This window comes from Pipistrellus hanaki (genome assembly GCF_964339955.1).
Source record: "Pipistrellus hanaki genome assembly, chromosome: 3".
NCBI classification, from domain to species: domain Eukaryota; kingdom Metazoa; phylum Chordata; class Mammalia; order Chiroptera; family Vespertilionidae; genus Pipistrellus; species Pipistrellus hanaki.
The window spans coordinates 172,464,846-172,478,622 of NC_140505.1; positions in this window are offsets into that span (position 1 = coordinate 172,464,846).

The window sequence follows — 13,777 nt, forward strand, 5'->3', positions numbered from 1 at the left end:
TGTATTTTAGTTATAACAATACAAAAACGTGAAGCATAGGTTTACTTTTTAACTCTCCAGCCCTGTTCAAAGATCACTTATTGGCCTCTGAAGGAACAGGTGGCATGTCTGTTACAGTTTAACAAGAGGCCTTTGGGTGAGGTATAGTCATTCCGATACCTCTGGATGCTTTGGATGCTCTCATGTGTGGCAGGGTGCACTTGCTACAACATTCTCCTCTCTAGATCTGGAAACCTAGAGTCTATCTCAGGTGCTGGGCAGGTATTCCAGACCTTCCTTCTGAGTCATAGATGAAAAATGTCGTCTTGCAACTGAGACAGCAATTCCTTTGCCCAGAAATCACATTCTTAATTTTCTAATATTAACATAAGTATTCTTGGTAAATAAGACAGCTTTTCAGATGCAGTATATATCTGAGTATTCATTCTTTGATAGCAGAATTTACAGGGATTTTTTCTTTATCACAGGTATCATTCATTATTCTAGACTTCCTAAGGAATTCCAGATTCACTTCAAATACCAGCAATTCCATTCTATTCCCCTACTCACATCTACTATGCTGGGTTGGGTTGGAGCTGTATTACATTTATCATTGATTTTAGGAGTATTTACATCATTAGGGAATCGAGTTTATATTTTTATGAACATGGTATAACTCTTCATTTATTTAGGTACTTTTTAAAGTATTTTAATAGTTTTATTTTCTTCATAAAATCTTGCCAATATTTTATTAGACTTATTCCTAGATGCTTTTTTTAATGGTTATTTTTATAAATGGTATCTTTTAAAAAATATTTCTAAGACTTTGTTGATATACTGGAACACAATTGATATTTTTGTATAGTGATGTTATGTTTAACAACCTTACTAAATTCTTATTTTAATAATTTGTAGTCTTGATTTTTTCTGCATAAAAAAATCACATCATATTCATACACATACAGTTTGTTTCTTCTTTTCTCATTCTTATAACTTTTATTTGTCTTTCTCTGCAAATTACACCAGCCAAAGCATTTAGTACCATTTGAATAGTCACAATATTGGAAGACTGGTGATTTATTTTGTGATGTAAACAAAACATTTAAAAGTTTTTGGGGTTTTTTTTACCCAGCACTGTTTTGTATTATCTGAGCAATCTGAAATAATGCTAGACTCATTCTATTTTTAATCATTTCCCATTGCTTTACCTTTCCCACTAGTTGAATTGCTCTTTATACACTAAGCCTATGTTTTAAGTTCATTTTTTTTAATTTCCAATGATGTATTTTTATGAAATTAACTATTGGTTATGAAATCAATTTCCTACTGAGAAATTGTGTTTTTCTTTTCATTCATATTATTTCTTAATACTCATGGTTTCCAGAAAAAAAGTTAAAAAATAAATTACTTTCAAAAGTAATGAGATCACTATGAGACTACCTAACACTTCAATGAAGTGGTCTTTATTTTTTCCTACAATGTTTCCAGTACTCTCAAACACATAGGTTGCTTTTTTGTGCACATCATTCACTGTTTTTGTGAGTACCGTACCAGGTATTAGGTACATAATTTGCTTGCCTATGTATTTCACTTTTCTGTCTAATTAGGACTCTGGGGTCTCTCTCAAGCAAGTAGTGGGGTCCTGGCCTGAGCCCTTTCTCAATCTTGGACTCCTCAGGGGATCTTAGATAGCCAGTGTTGGCACAAACCCTGCCGGCCTAATCCAGACAGGAGGGAGCCTGATCCTGTGCATTGAGGGTCTGTCTTCTGATGGTCAGTGCGCATCATATCAATTGGTTGACCAGTCATTTGGTTGCTCAGGCTTTTATATATAGAGATAGGGCAAAGACTATAGCAATTCATCCTTGTAGTGGCACATCTAGAGCACGACAATGTATAAGACATATTAGGTTTGCTGCTACTATGAGGTGGCCAGGGACTACAACTGTGGTGAATTTATCTTTATATCACCAGTGCCCAGCGCAGAATAAGTTCTCAAAAACTATTTATTGAAAATAGAGGAGGTGTTTGCAGCCACCACCATACCTTCTCTAGCTCACTGAGCTCCAGTTGAAGGAGAAGGCAGGTAAATGAGGTCTCCTTACACCATGTCACACACATACAAAGCTGACTTCCTGGTAGACCACCAAGGAAGCAACTGACTACCAAAGCTGCTCAAAAAAGTGCGCCCTCTACTGGAGGGGTGAGGAAACCTCATCGTTAGAAGCCTGATATCATGGCACTTTGTGAAATTAGAAGTTATCAGAAGTCCACTGAACTTCTGATTCACAAACTTCCCTTCCAGCGTCTGGTGTGAGAAATTGCTCAGGACTTTACATCAGACCTGTACTTCCAGAGGGCCACTACTGGTGCTTTTCAGAAGGCCAGTGAGGCCTGTCTGGTTGGCCATTTTGAAGACACAAACGTGTACTGACCATGCCAAAGGTGTAATAATTACACCAAAAGACATCCAGCTAGTATGCCACATGTGGGGAGACCATGCTTATGATGGGAAACATTTCATTCTTTTAAAAGAAATGTCTCTTCTTATTATTATCAGTAGTCCTAAACATTGGATTCCCTCCCTTAATGGGGTCAAAAGATACCTAAATATGTGATTGCAAGTGGAAAACAGGGGCCAGAAATCAGGTATTGGCAGTGTTTTCCTTTTCATTTATGTGATGAATTTTTGAAATCATGCAGGGACATAAAGCATCATGCAAGTCAAAATGTTTCAGTGAACAAGTTTCAGCAGTTCAACGTTATAACAATTATAAATAAACCTGTTAAATATTTTCTGGGGGAGAAGTGGAGGAAGAATGATCAGTTAAATAACTATGTGACCTACTTAAAAAATACCCCAATACACCAATGTCACATGTGGTTAAGGAAAATCTGTTTCTGAGTTGTTTTTGTGGGTGTGGTCCACAGGCAGCATTGGTGACACATCACGAAATTTGGCAAACAGACTGAGAATAAGCGCTGCAAAGCGATCTCACTGTAACAGTTTGGGTGGGCCTGGTAGGCCAGTTCTCCTCCAAGCACATTTTTTTCTAAAAAGTTCTCATATGACTAAGAGGAAGCTGACAGAAATCAGATTTCATCTTTAAACAAATAGAAAATATCAAATATGTAATGGAAAATGTTGAATGAGAATAGGAGGAAACATGTTTAAATACTTTATTATAACGTCCTTCCTCTTTCGTTCCCTTTTCACATAGTTCTCTCCTCTCTTTGCCCTCACCCCCTTCCACTCCTACGCTGTAGGGCAGGGATGTTTCCCTCTAATCCATTCAAGAGCACTGTCTTTGGAGGTTCAGCATCTTGCCCAAAATCACTTAAGAGCCAGAGCCAGGATTTGAAAAATTGGACCGCATTCTACTAAACTAGATTATGCAGTAGTTACATGGCAGGTAGAAAGCAAAATGTCTTAAAGTCTGCCCCCCCCCCTTCTTTACCCCATTCTGTCATTAATTAGCAATTACCTTTCAACTCTACCAAAGATCTAACCTTTCTTACCATAAAAAGGCACCTAAAAGTTTCCAAGTTACCCACTCATATAAAACAACAAAACATCAGAGATCCATAAATCTCCAAGGATAAAGAATAGAGATGAGAGAAAACAGTGAGCATTACCTCACAATTAACCTCATTCATAAAATGACAGTAATAATTATTATACATGCATCTTAAGTTTTAATAGAATTAAATAAGTGAAAGCACTTAGAATAATGCTTGGCATATAAGCACTTAATAAAACTGAAGTATTTATCTTTTTTCTATCAGATGCAGTGGAATTTTTTTCTTTTGCTAATTAGCTTAAAAAAATTTTCAGTATCATGATGTGTCTTCAGTTTTCGTAGCCTAAGGATGTGATTTGGATTCCCTCCCTCAATGGCATGTACTCATATTTTTGAAAACTCTGCACAAGTTGTTTGGATATATCCTATCTAATTAAATATAACATATAACCAGACATTCACATTTTAACAAAAGTGAATTAAAAGATTGTTGATCATGCTGCAAAGGCAGATGGTGAAATGGTTAAAGTTCAGATTCTGTCATTCTAAGTCTAGTTTAGAATCCTAGATCTTTTATTCACTTAGAGTGACTTTGGACAAATTATCTACCCTTTGCCTGCCTCAGTTTCCTCATCTGTAAATTGAGATAGTAATAGTAACTGTTTCATAGATTTGTTATGCAAATTAAATTAGTCATTACATATAAAGTTCTAGAAATAATGTCTCGCACACAGTATGCATCTATGTGCATTGTTCTTTTATACTTTCCCCATATCATTTAAAAGATATATTTTGCCATTATTAAAGCATGCATAAGGAAACATTCAAATTTACTACTCTAAATACCTAAAATATATATAATATGTGGTTCAAATTTAGGCCTTTAAACTATCTGCTTACTTTTAGTACATTCAAATTATTGGTTTAATTCTATTTTAATCCTCAGATACTTAGTTGCCATTTTTTTTTGTCTTAGCCTGTCATTTTTTCCAAACCCCATGCATAGGTTTAAATTACAACCTATATATATAAAAGGCTAAGTGTCTGTCTGACCATTCGAGGGGTAGCTATGACGCACACTGGCCACTTAAAAAGGAATGGCACCGTGGACCTGGTCCTGACAAGCCAACACTCTGCATTTTCACAGAAATCCTGGAGTAGGTAGATAGGAGACTAGGTAGAATCCTATTTTCTTTTCATTAACCAGAATACGGAGATTGAGAAAGTTTAGAAACTTGACTGGACTGAAAAGTAAGAAATAGTGGAACTTGAAAATGATTTCAGGTTTTTTCACTGCACAGAATATAGTCAAACACTGCCATAGTTAAATATTTTACCTTTTGATCTCTCTGCATGATCTACAATAATAATCTGCTTCATGTTGGTATTTACTGCTGTGTTGCTGACAATTACCTGATAGATAACTTGGGGTGCTTCACTGGGCTGGAAAAAGTTTAGCTCAATCAGAAAGCAAGTCTAATTAAGCAAACTTATTCTATGTCTATAAAACGCTAAGTTGTCTTGCACATGTGTGCTACATATAAAGCTCTTCCTGGTGCCAATAGCATGCGTGTGTTTTGATATGTCATTGTCAATCATGAATTTGGTTGACACTTCTATTATAGAGAAAGGGTGAATAGCGATACTAAAATATTTTTTCTAATTAAACAAGGACACTAGTGTTTATATAATTTTATAGCAAATTCTTTGACAAAGCAAACTGTTAGAAAATAGTAAATGTAACAAATATTTAGAATATTTTATATTTTTATACAGACATGCTAAATGTCATAGGGCTCAAAGATTAAATAAAACACATGTACATACTTTGTATCTTTATGCTTAACTTCTATTTATGAAGTATAAAAATTAACAACAAGCTCAAATCAAGCAGATATTTAAATGCTGCTTAATTTTTACACTTCCTGCATGAATAGCTAAGAGATACTGCAATTTAAAGAATAGTGACTAAGCCTTTAAAAAAAATTCCCAGTTAATTTTCCTCTATTGGAAAATATTGGGTTTTTAACATTATTCAGACATTCTCTATATAAAGAAAACCAGGGAATTCAAATTCTTTTACAAACATATCTTCTAGAGCTAAGAATTTTTTTTAGATAAAAGAGAAAGTAAATAATATGTAAGTATTTTTATAAGTTTAGAAACAATGGGTCTATGTAGATCCAGTTTTTAAAATTCAATAAAATATTGTCTGTATCATGTTGATATAATACTATTTGTCAATTTTTGAATCTTGTCCCAATGTCTGATATCATTTACATATCATTTTACATACCTGCACACCAGGTAAGTATAAGGGTAGCATAACTGTGATAATCTCCTCTTAGAAAATAATGTGAATAAACAATGTTTGCCATTTGGGTCACTCCTTAGAAAATGTCAGAAGTATAATAGAAAATAAAGAACTAAACTACAAGTCATTTAAAATTAATTTATAAAGAAGTCAAGGGGATCAGCTTTCTTATTTATAATTATGGAAAACATTACACTCACAGTACTAAGGGTATAGATAAGACTTTTATTTAATTACAGCTAAGTCCTCTCAGAAAACTGAATATTTTTAATAATATATACAACTTTTTAAAAACCTACATATTTAAAATCAATTGACTATCCAAAAATTTGTTCCTCCTCTTGCTTCCATTTCATGATTTACAAGGAATTAGCTTTAGCTCTCTTTTTAGAACGTAAGTTGAAAAGGCATTTTAATTTCTATCTCAAAGTAATTTTAAAACCACATCAATTATTTTTCATGTGCAGCTGTTTTTTTATCCACAAATTATTGCTCTAGGCATTTTTACTTTACCACACATTTCAGAAGAGAAGGAATGAAGGGGAACCAGCTACTCTACAAATATTTCACCAACAGTGGATCAGACCAAAAAAAAAAAAAAAAAAGTGAAGATGGAGGGAGTGGGTTATGAACCAAAATTTCTTTATGAATAAGGACTGCTCATCAATGGTCTAAAGATGGAATATACAATCCATTTTATTTGCATTTAATTATAACTAAAGAGTTTATTCCAAATTTACTCTCCCCCCCCCCTTCCATTTATTCATTCAGTAAGTATTAACATGTTCAGGAAAACATAAGCATCAAGCTATTCTCAAGAGGCTTACAATCATATTGGGAATACAATAATTGCACGTGAAGCAATGAAAGAATAATATAAAGCAATATAACACACTAGAGACTGAAATGCCAAGAAGAATAAGGAAGATGAGGAGGAGGTGAGAGAGGAGGAGGTGGTGGAGGAAAAAGCTAAAGATGATAAGATTTGGATACTAAAGAGGGGCAGGGAAGACACTGTCCAAAGCCTTGAGTGAAGGTTTTATAAGACCTGTGGATGGCAGCATTTAACATCTACTATTATGTTTCTTGTTTGTTTAGCAAAACACATATTATGCTCCAGATACCATTCACAGATACTAACTCGGGGTCTCACAACAACCCTATGACAGAGGTATGCTCATCATCCCCACTTTACAGATGACAGAATGAGGTAAGGAGAGGATAAGTACTTTGCCTCAGATCACAGAGCTGGTGAATAGCTGATCCAAGATACTCACTCACACAATAGCCGCCAAGTTCATGCTCTGACCTGGTGGTGTTCACCCTTTCCCAGAATAGATGGCCTCTCCACTGTTGGCCAGCTCAAATGTCTAAACATGAGGTCAAAAAACCTTCTAAAACTTTTCTTACATTTCAGCATTATTTGTGGTATAAATTTGCCTCATAAAGATTCAAGCTTCAAGCAGAGAACACTGTGGAACTCTAAGGATTTGAGTATAGTGAGTTAAAACAGTCACAAAGTATAGTTATTTAGTACTTGTTTAATATTAAAACCAGTTGTGTCTATGAGTTTTTTAAAAATTACCTTTAAATATATAAAGTTAATCTAATTCAAAAAATTTAGTGATACTGTAGGTAAAAATTATGTAGTTGATCTATTCACTTGTAAAAGTCTTTAAACAACCTAGTGACGCAGGATACTATAAAATATTAAACTACACTAAGTACTAAAGGCCATGGGATCACTTCAGAGGTAGAATTTTCTTTGTGAATTTGGAGAATGTTTATAACTAAGAATTCTTCTTGGTAATCTTTAAAAATCACAATGCTACTTGAAGAATGGAGACTCAAGGACTAAGATAGGCTTCTAATCCCAAAGCCTGATTCACATGATGCTAAATATTGGATTTACTCACTCAGTCATTCAGCCAACATTGACTGAGTTCCCTCTGTGTGCCAGGCATTGTTTCAGGCACTGGGGATTCTGTGCCTTATTAAACAGACAGGTGTGGCTAAGTGATTGTCACCCTATGAACCAGGAGGTCAGTCACCATTTGGTTCCCAGCACATGCCCGGGTTAGGGGCTCAATCTCTAGTAGGGGGCCTTGCAGGAGGCAGCCAACCAATGATGTTCTCTCATTATTGATGTTTCTCTATTTCTCTCTCCTTCTCCATTCCTCTCTAAAATCAATAAAAAATATATTTTAGCCCTGACCAGTTTGGCTCAGTGGATAGAGCATCGGCCTGCGGACTCAAGGGTCCCAGGTTTGATTCCAGTCAAGAGCATGTATGTTGGTTGTGGGCACGTACCCAGCGGGGAGTGTGCAAGAGGCTTATCAATGTTTCTCTTTTATCGATATTTCTCTCTATCTCTCTCCCTTCCTCTCTGTAAAAAAAAAAAATCAATAAAATATATTAATATAGGTGTGTGTGTGTGTGTGTGTGTGTGTGTGTGTGTGTGTTTCAAAGAAAACAACAGGCAGGTTCCTGCTCTAATGACACTTAATATTCTTTGTGGGTTGAGGAGTATAAGTGGGATTTAATCAGAAGAAGTTTAACATATTTTCTGTTTTGCCAAAAAATACTATATTGGATTTCTATCTGACCCAATTACTTTTATTTTGTTACAAAGAAGGAGAAAAGATCATAAGAATATGCTTCCAACTTAATAAGATAAGAAGATATCTTAATATCTTAATAAAAGAAGATAATAATAATTTGAGCTATCAGGTCTATTTTTCCAGGAGAAGCATAAGGAAGTGGAGCCAGCTTTCAGGAACCCCTGGGCCTAATGCTAACTCGAAGCAGTCCTCACTAAACTTCTCCCCAAGATGAGAAATTCTACACTTAAAAAAAAAAAAGACTAATAATTTTTAAAGTGTAAAGAGTTAAAGTAAAATAAACACTTAAATTCAGCATGTGATATTAACATATAAAAACAAAATATTTTTATTACAGAATCATAAATTGGCATGATGATCAAATACTATTGTAAGAGCTTGGCTATAGAACTGGAAATAGGTGTCTATTGATTAAGCCTGCCATGATTCATATAGGATGACTCTTCTCTAAGGAAAAAGCTGGTCATCAATTAAGCACTGAACAAAATAGTTCTTTATAAAGAGAAGTCAGATGTTTCTGAATTCTCACAAGGGCAAAGAGAAATAGTTAAATCAATAATTGAAAATTTAAAGATTTTGTTGGATAAATGATTACATATTTTGTTGTGAAATATAAAATTTTCTCTATACAGTTAAAATATTTATACTGATCATTTTGTTTATAAAAACATCCTAGGGACATTATCAGTTACAAAGAAGGATCTGTACTCAGGCTCTTTGTTTTAAGAAAAGAGAACTCTGAGTTTTTCTTTAATTGCTCCAATAAAATAGCTACATGGAGCCCTTTCAATCTATGATAAAGTCCATATGTTCTTCTAGATTTATTAGAAAGGATAGTGGAAGTTTTGGTTGTCGAATAATTAGAACCCAAGACAGAGTCTGTCCTCTGACAGCAAGTTCCATTTTTCACAAGTAATTTCACAATGTATAACCAGCTAGGTCTATATATGGTCACTGCACCAGATCAGGACTCTCAAATACTCTTGGTTTACTTTACCATGGCCTATTATGTATAATTCAGTTGCATAGTGGGAGAAAAATAAACTCTGGCACCATTTGGTACCATTCTTGAGGCATTAACGTAATCTCTATAGAGCAAAACTATACACAATTTTAAAAAATTGACCCATCTATTGTAACTATGGCCTAAGTAGCTTAAATAAAAGGGTTGTCATGATAAGAATTCTGCTTGTCATTTACCACCTGATTTCAGTAGATTAATAATGTGACTATAAAGAACTGAGAGTCCCTGTAAAAAGGAGGTCTTTTGAGTAATGAAAGACTCTGGAACAAAGGAGATAAGGAGGTTTCAAGCTTATTAGGTTTTTTAAAATATAATATATTTGTTTATTGATTTCAGAGAGGAAGGGAGAGGGAGGGCTGCCTCCTGCACACCCCACACTGGGGCGCAACCCGGGTATGTGCCTTGACCGGGTATTGAACCGTGACCTCCTGGTTCATAGGTGGACGCTCAACCACTGAGCCATGCCAGCTGGGCAAACTTATTTGATTTTTTAAAAATATATATTGTTTTTTTAACAGAGAGGAAGAGAGAGAGAGATAAAGAGTTAGAAACATCTATGAGAGAGAATCATTGATCAGCTGCCTCTTGCACACCCCCTACTGGGGATGTGCCTGCAACCAAGGTACATGCCCTAGACCTGAATCGAACCTGGGACCTTTCAGTCCGCAGGCTGACCTTCTATCCACTGAGCCAAACCGGTTCCGCCAAGCTTATTTGACTTCGACTATTTAAGTATCTTTACACTATGTAGTAAAATTTCATTAACTTGTATTCATAAAATCAACCACTATCATCTAGTTTGGGCTAAAGATTACTTTTTAAATATTTATGATACAAGGAAACCAATAATAAAATTTTAAAAGTTCACCCTAGCCGGTTTGGCTCAGTGGATAAAGCATCAGCCTGTGGACTCAGGGGTCCCAGGTTCGATTCTGGTCAATGGCATGTACCTTGGTTGGGGGCACATCCCCAGTGGGAGGTGTGCAGGAGGAAACCAATCAATGTTTCTCTCTCATTGATGTTTCTGACTCTCTATCCCCCTCCCTTCCTCTCTGTAAAAAATCAATAAAATATAATATTTTTAAATTTTTTTAAATTTCTTTTCAGTTATGATGTATAAAATGAAGACAGACAATTAGGCAGAAGAAAATATTTTTAATTTGTGGAACTATTTCTGGGGTGTAGTTTGCTCCCCAGGGAAGAATAAGCTTCCAAATAAATATTTTAGCAAAAAAAAAAAGAGGGGCGGGGAGAGGTTATTGCACCTTTTCTTTTCTCAATATCCTGATAGAAAAAAATACATAAATACTTTGATTGGTATCTCTAAGCCATATATAGTAGATATTCCCCACATTTGGTTAATACCTGAATTTTCAGGGTTAGTTTCCATACCATTCATTCACATGTTAAATTATTTGGCTGTAATCATGTGCAGGCCTCAGCTGCACATCCTGGTTAATGCCAGGTTGAAAGCAGAGTTTAAGAAGCTTGGGGGAAGCACCTATTTCAGGCAGGATCCCAACCTGGAGTCCATGCATGAGCTTTATGGAGCCTACAAATTTGCAGAAACTGCGTGTAACGATTCTTATGTGTTTACTAGTATATAAAAGTGCCCAGAAAAGTCCATGGTTTTCATGATTATCAAAGGTGCTAATCCCCCGGAAGGGTAGCGATTATTGATTCAAGTCCTTGTTCATGAGAGACCCAGTGTGCCAATAACCGACGATACAATTTTGGATTAAAGAAACTGAAATGTTGCCCCCTCCCTGTTGACCACAAATTCAGTTTTGAGATTAGAGTCACAGCCTTTCCCTGGCAAACCCTTCAAAGACCTAGCTGTCACCGAAAGAAAAAAATGTTCCGAATGTAAGTTTATACATTTTGGTGATATTAAACATTTCTTTAGTTAGTCTCTTGTGTTCTTTGTTCAGCTAACAATAGCAGTTTACAGTCCTATTATGTACAGTAAATGTGGCTAAAACAATGAACCAAAACAGTCATTCCCTTCACCTTTCAGGATGGATATATAGCAGAGAGCTCTATCATTTTTCCTCATTCTCTATATCATCTAGATTCTAGAGGAAAAAAGTATAAAACATGCTCAAGTTCATCTAATTTCAACTAGATGTAGTAAAGCGACATCTAGTGTTGGTTAAGTGGCAGTGAAACATGTGTCAGGACCCTGGGTAGCTAACTTCTTTGGAAAAAATGTTAAACTTGGTTTGACCTCCTCTTAGAAGCATAGTTTTGCTTCGTTATTTTCTAATATTTTAAAATAACCTGAATTTAAATGATAATAACTTTGTTCTTTCTTTAAAAAAAATAAAATATAGAAGTACAGAGAACAAAGTAACACACATTCATGCATCTATCACCCACTTTGGGAAAATCTTAATGTTTTGCTATATTTGCTTCAGGTAGTTTAAAATTAAACCTAATAGCCAAAACTGGTTTGGCTCAGTGGTAGAGCGTCGGTCTGCGGACTGAAAGGTCCCGGGTTCGATTCCGGTCAAGGGCATGTCCCTTGGTTGCGGGCACATCCCCGGTAGGGGGTGTGCGAGAGGCAACTGGTCGATGTTCCTCTCTCATCGACGTTTCTAGCTCTCTATCTCTCTCTCTTCCTCTCTGTAAAAAATCAATAAAATATATTTAAAAATAAATAAATAAATAAAATTAAACCTAATAGGCACATTTGCATGCCCTGTGGACTCTTTCCTGATTTCCATCTTTTTCTCCTCAGAAGTAACCATCTGGTTTATTATTATGTTATGCTCAGTGTGTATCAGTCTCCAGGTATTTTCTGTCCTTTCTAGATATAAGTCTGCACCTTAGCTGGACCTCAGCTGGTAATTCCAGGTGAATGTTCTGCAGTTTAGTTGTATTTGCAGTCTGGCCCTCGGATGAACAAGGTGCACAACAGGCAGCTATTCAGCTGCTATTTTCTCTCTCTCTGATAACACAAAGCCTTTTCACTGAAAATGTTTTATTCCGACTAAATTTGTTATCTTCTGAGCCTGAGGAAAATACAGCCATATACTGCATACAAGGGGTCCACACCTGCACCAACTGAACTTCTTGGTGGAACCCCATTATGCCTGGCCTCTTGCTATCCATACATTTTTGGTCTAATGTGCTTCATGGTACATTTGACAGTAAATGAAATCAACTTCATATGTTATAAAGCACGAGTCACAATTCCATTTGTTACCCAAACCACACAAACACTTCAAATGCTTCATTAGGATAAAAACTAAGAAGAATGATAAACATGAATATTATTGCATGGTACATCACACTGCCACATCTAATTATACATCTCCATTCAAAATGTCACTCCACAGATGTGGAACCTTTTCATTTTAATGCATCTACTTTATAAACTGTTCCTTTCTAGCTTACTGAAATTTTTCATTTTTTTCTCCTTTATTTTCTCCAAATCCAAAGTGTTACTTTATATTATTAATACAAAATATTATGTGTATAATATTAATTTCCTAAATATTAACAGGACTTAGGTGGTAGAGAAAATGATGCAATTTGTTTGAGAAACAAATTTCTTTATTATAGAACTTCTCAGGTTTTTAAAAATATATTTTTTAATTTTTTTTTTTATTAATTTCAGAGAGGAAGGGAAGGGAGGGAGAAAGAGAAACATCAATGATGAGAATCATTGATTGATTGCCTCCTACACTCCCCACACTGGGGATTGAGCCCACAACCCAGGCATGTGAAATCAAACTGTGACCTCCTGATTCATAGGTCAACACTCAACCACTGAGCCATGCTGGCCAGGCTCAGTTTTTATTTTGCTAATTTGCATTGTGACTTCTTTACATAGAGATAGTGTTGCATTTTCCAAAAAAAATCTGACTATAGAATCTTTTTGTTTCATAACTGCTTTGGAATCCTATATAATAAAACCCTAATATGCAAAATCAACCGAACGGTGGAATGAGCAGTCGCTATGAGACACACACTGACCAACAGGGGACAGAAATTCAATGCTGGAGCTGCCCTCTGGTGGTCAGTGCGCTCCCACAGGAGCAGCACCACTCAGCCAGAAACTGGGCTGATGGCTGGCGAGCACAGCAGTGGTGGCAGGAGCCTCTCCTGCCTCAAAGGCAGTGCTAAGGATCCCTCTGGGGATGTCAGACTGCCGGCTTAGGGGAGCAGGCCTAAGCTGGCAGTTAGACATCCCCCAAGAGGTCCTGGACTGCAAGAGGGTGCAGGCCAGGCTGAGGGACCCTTTCCGCCCCCCGTGCCCCAGTGCACAAATATTGTGCACTGGGCCTCTAGCATATACATAAAGAAATGCTGT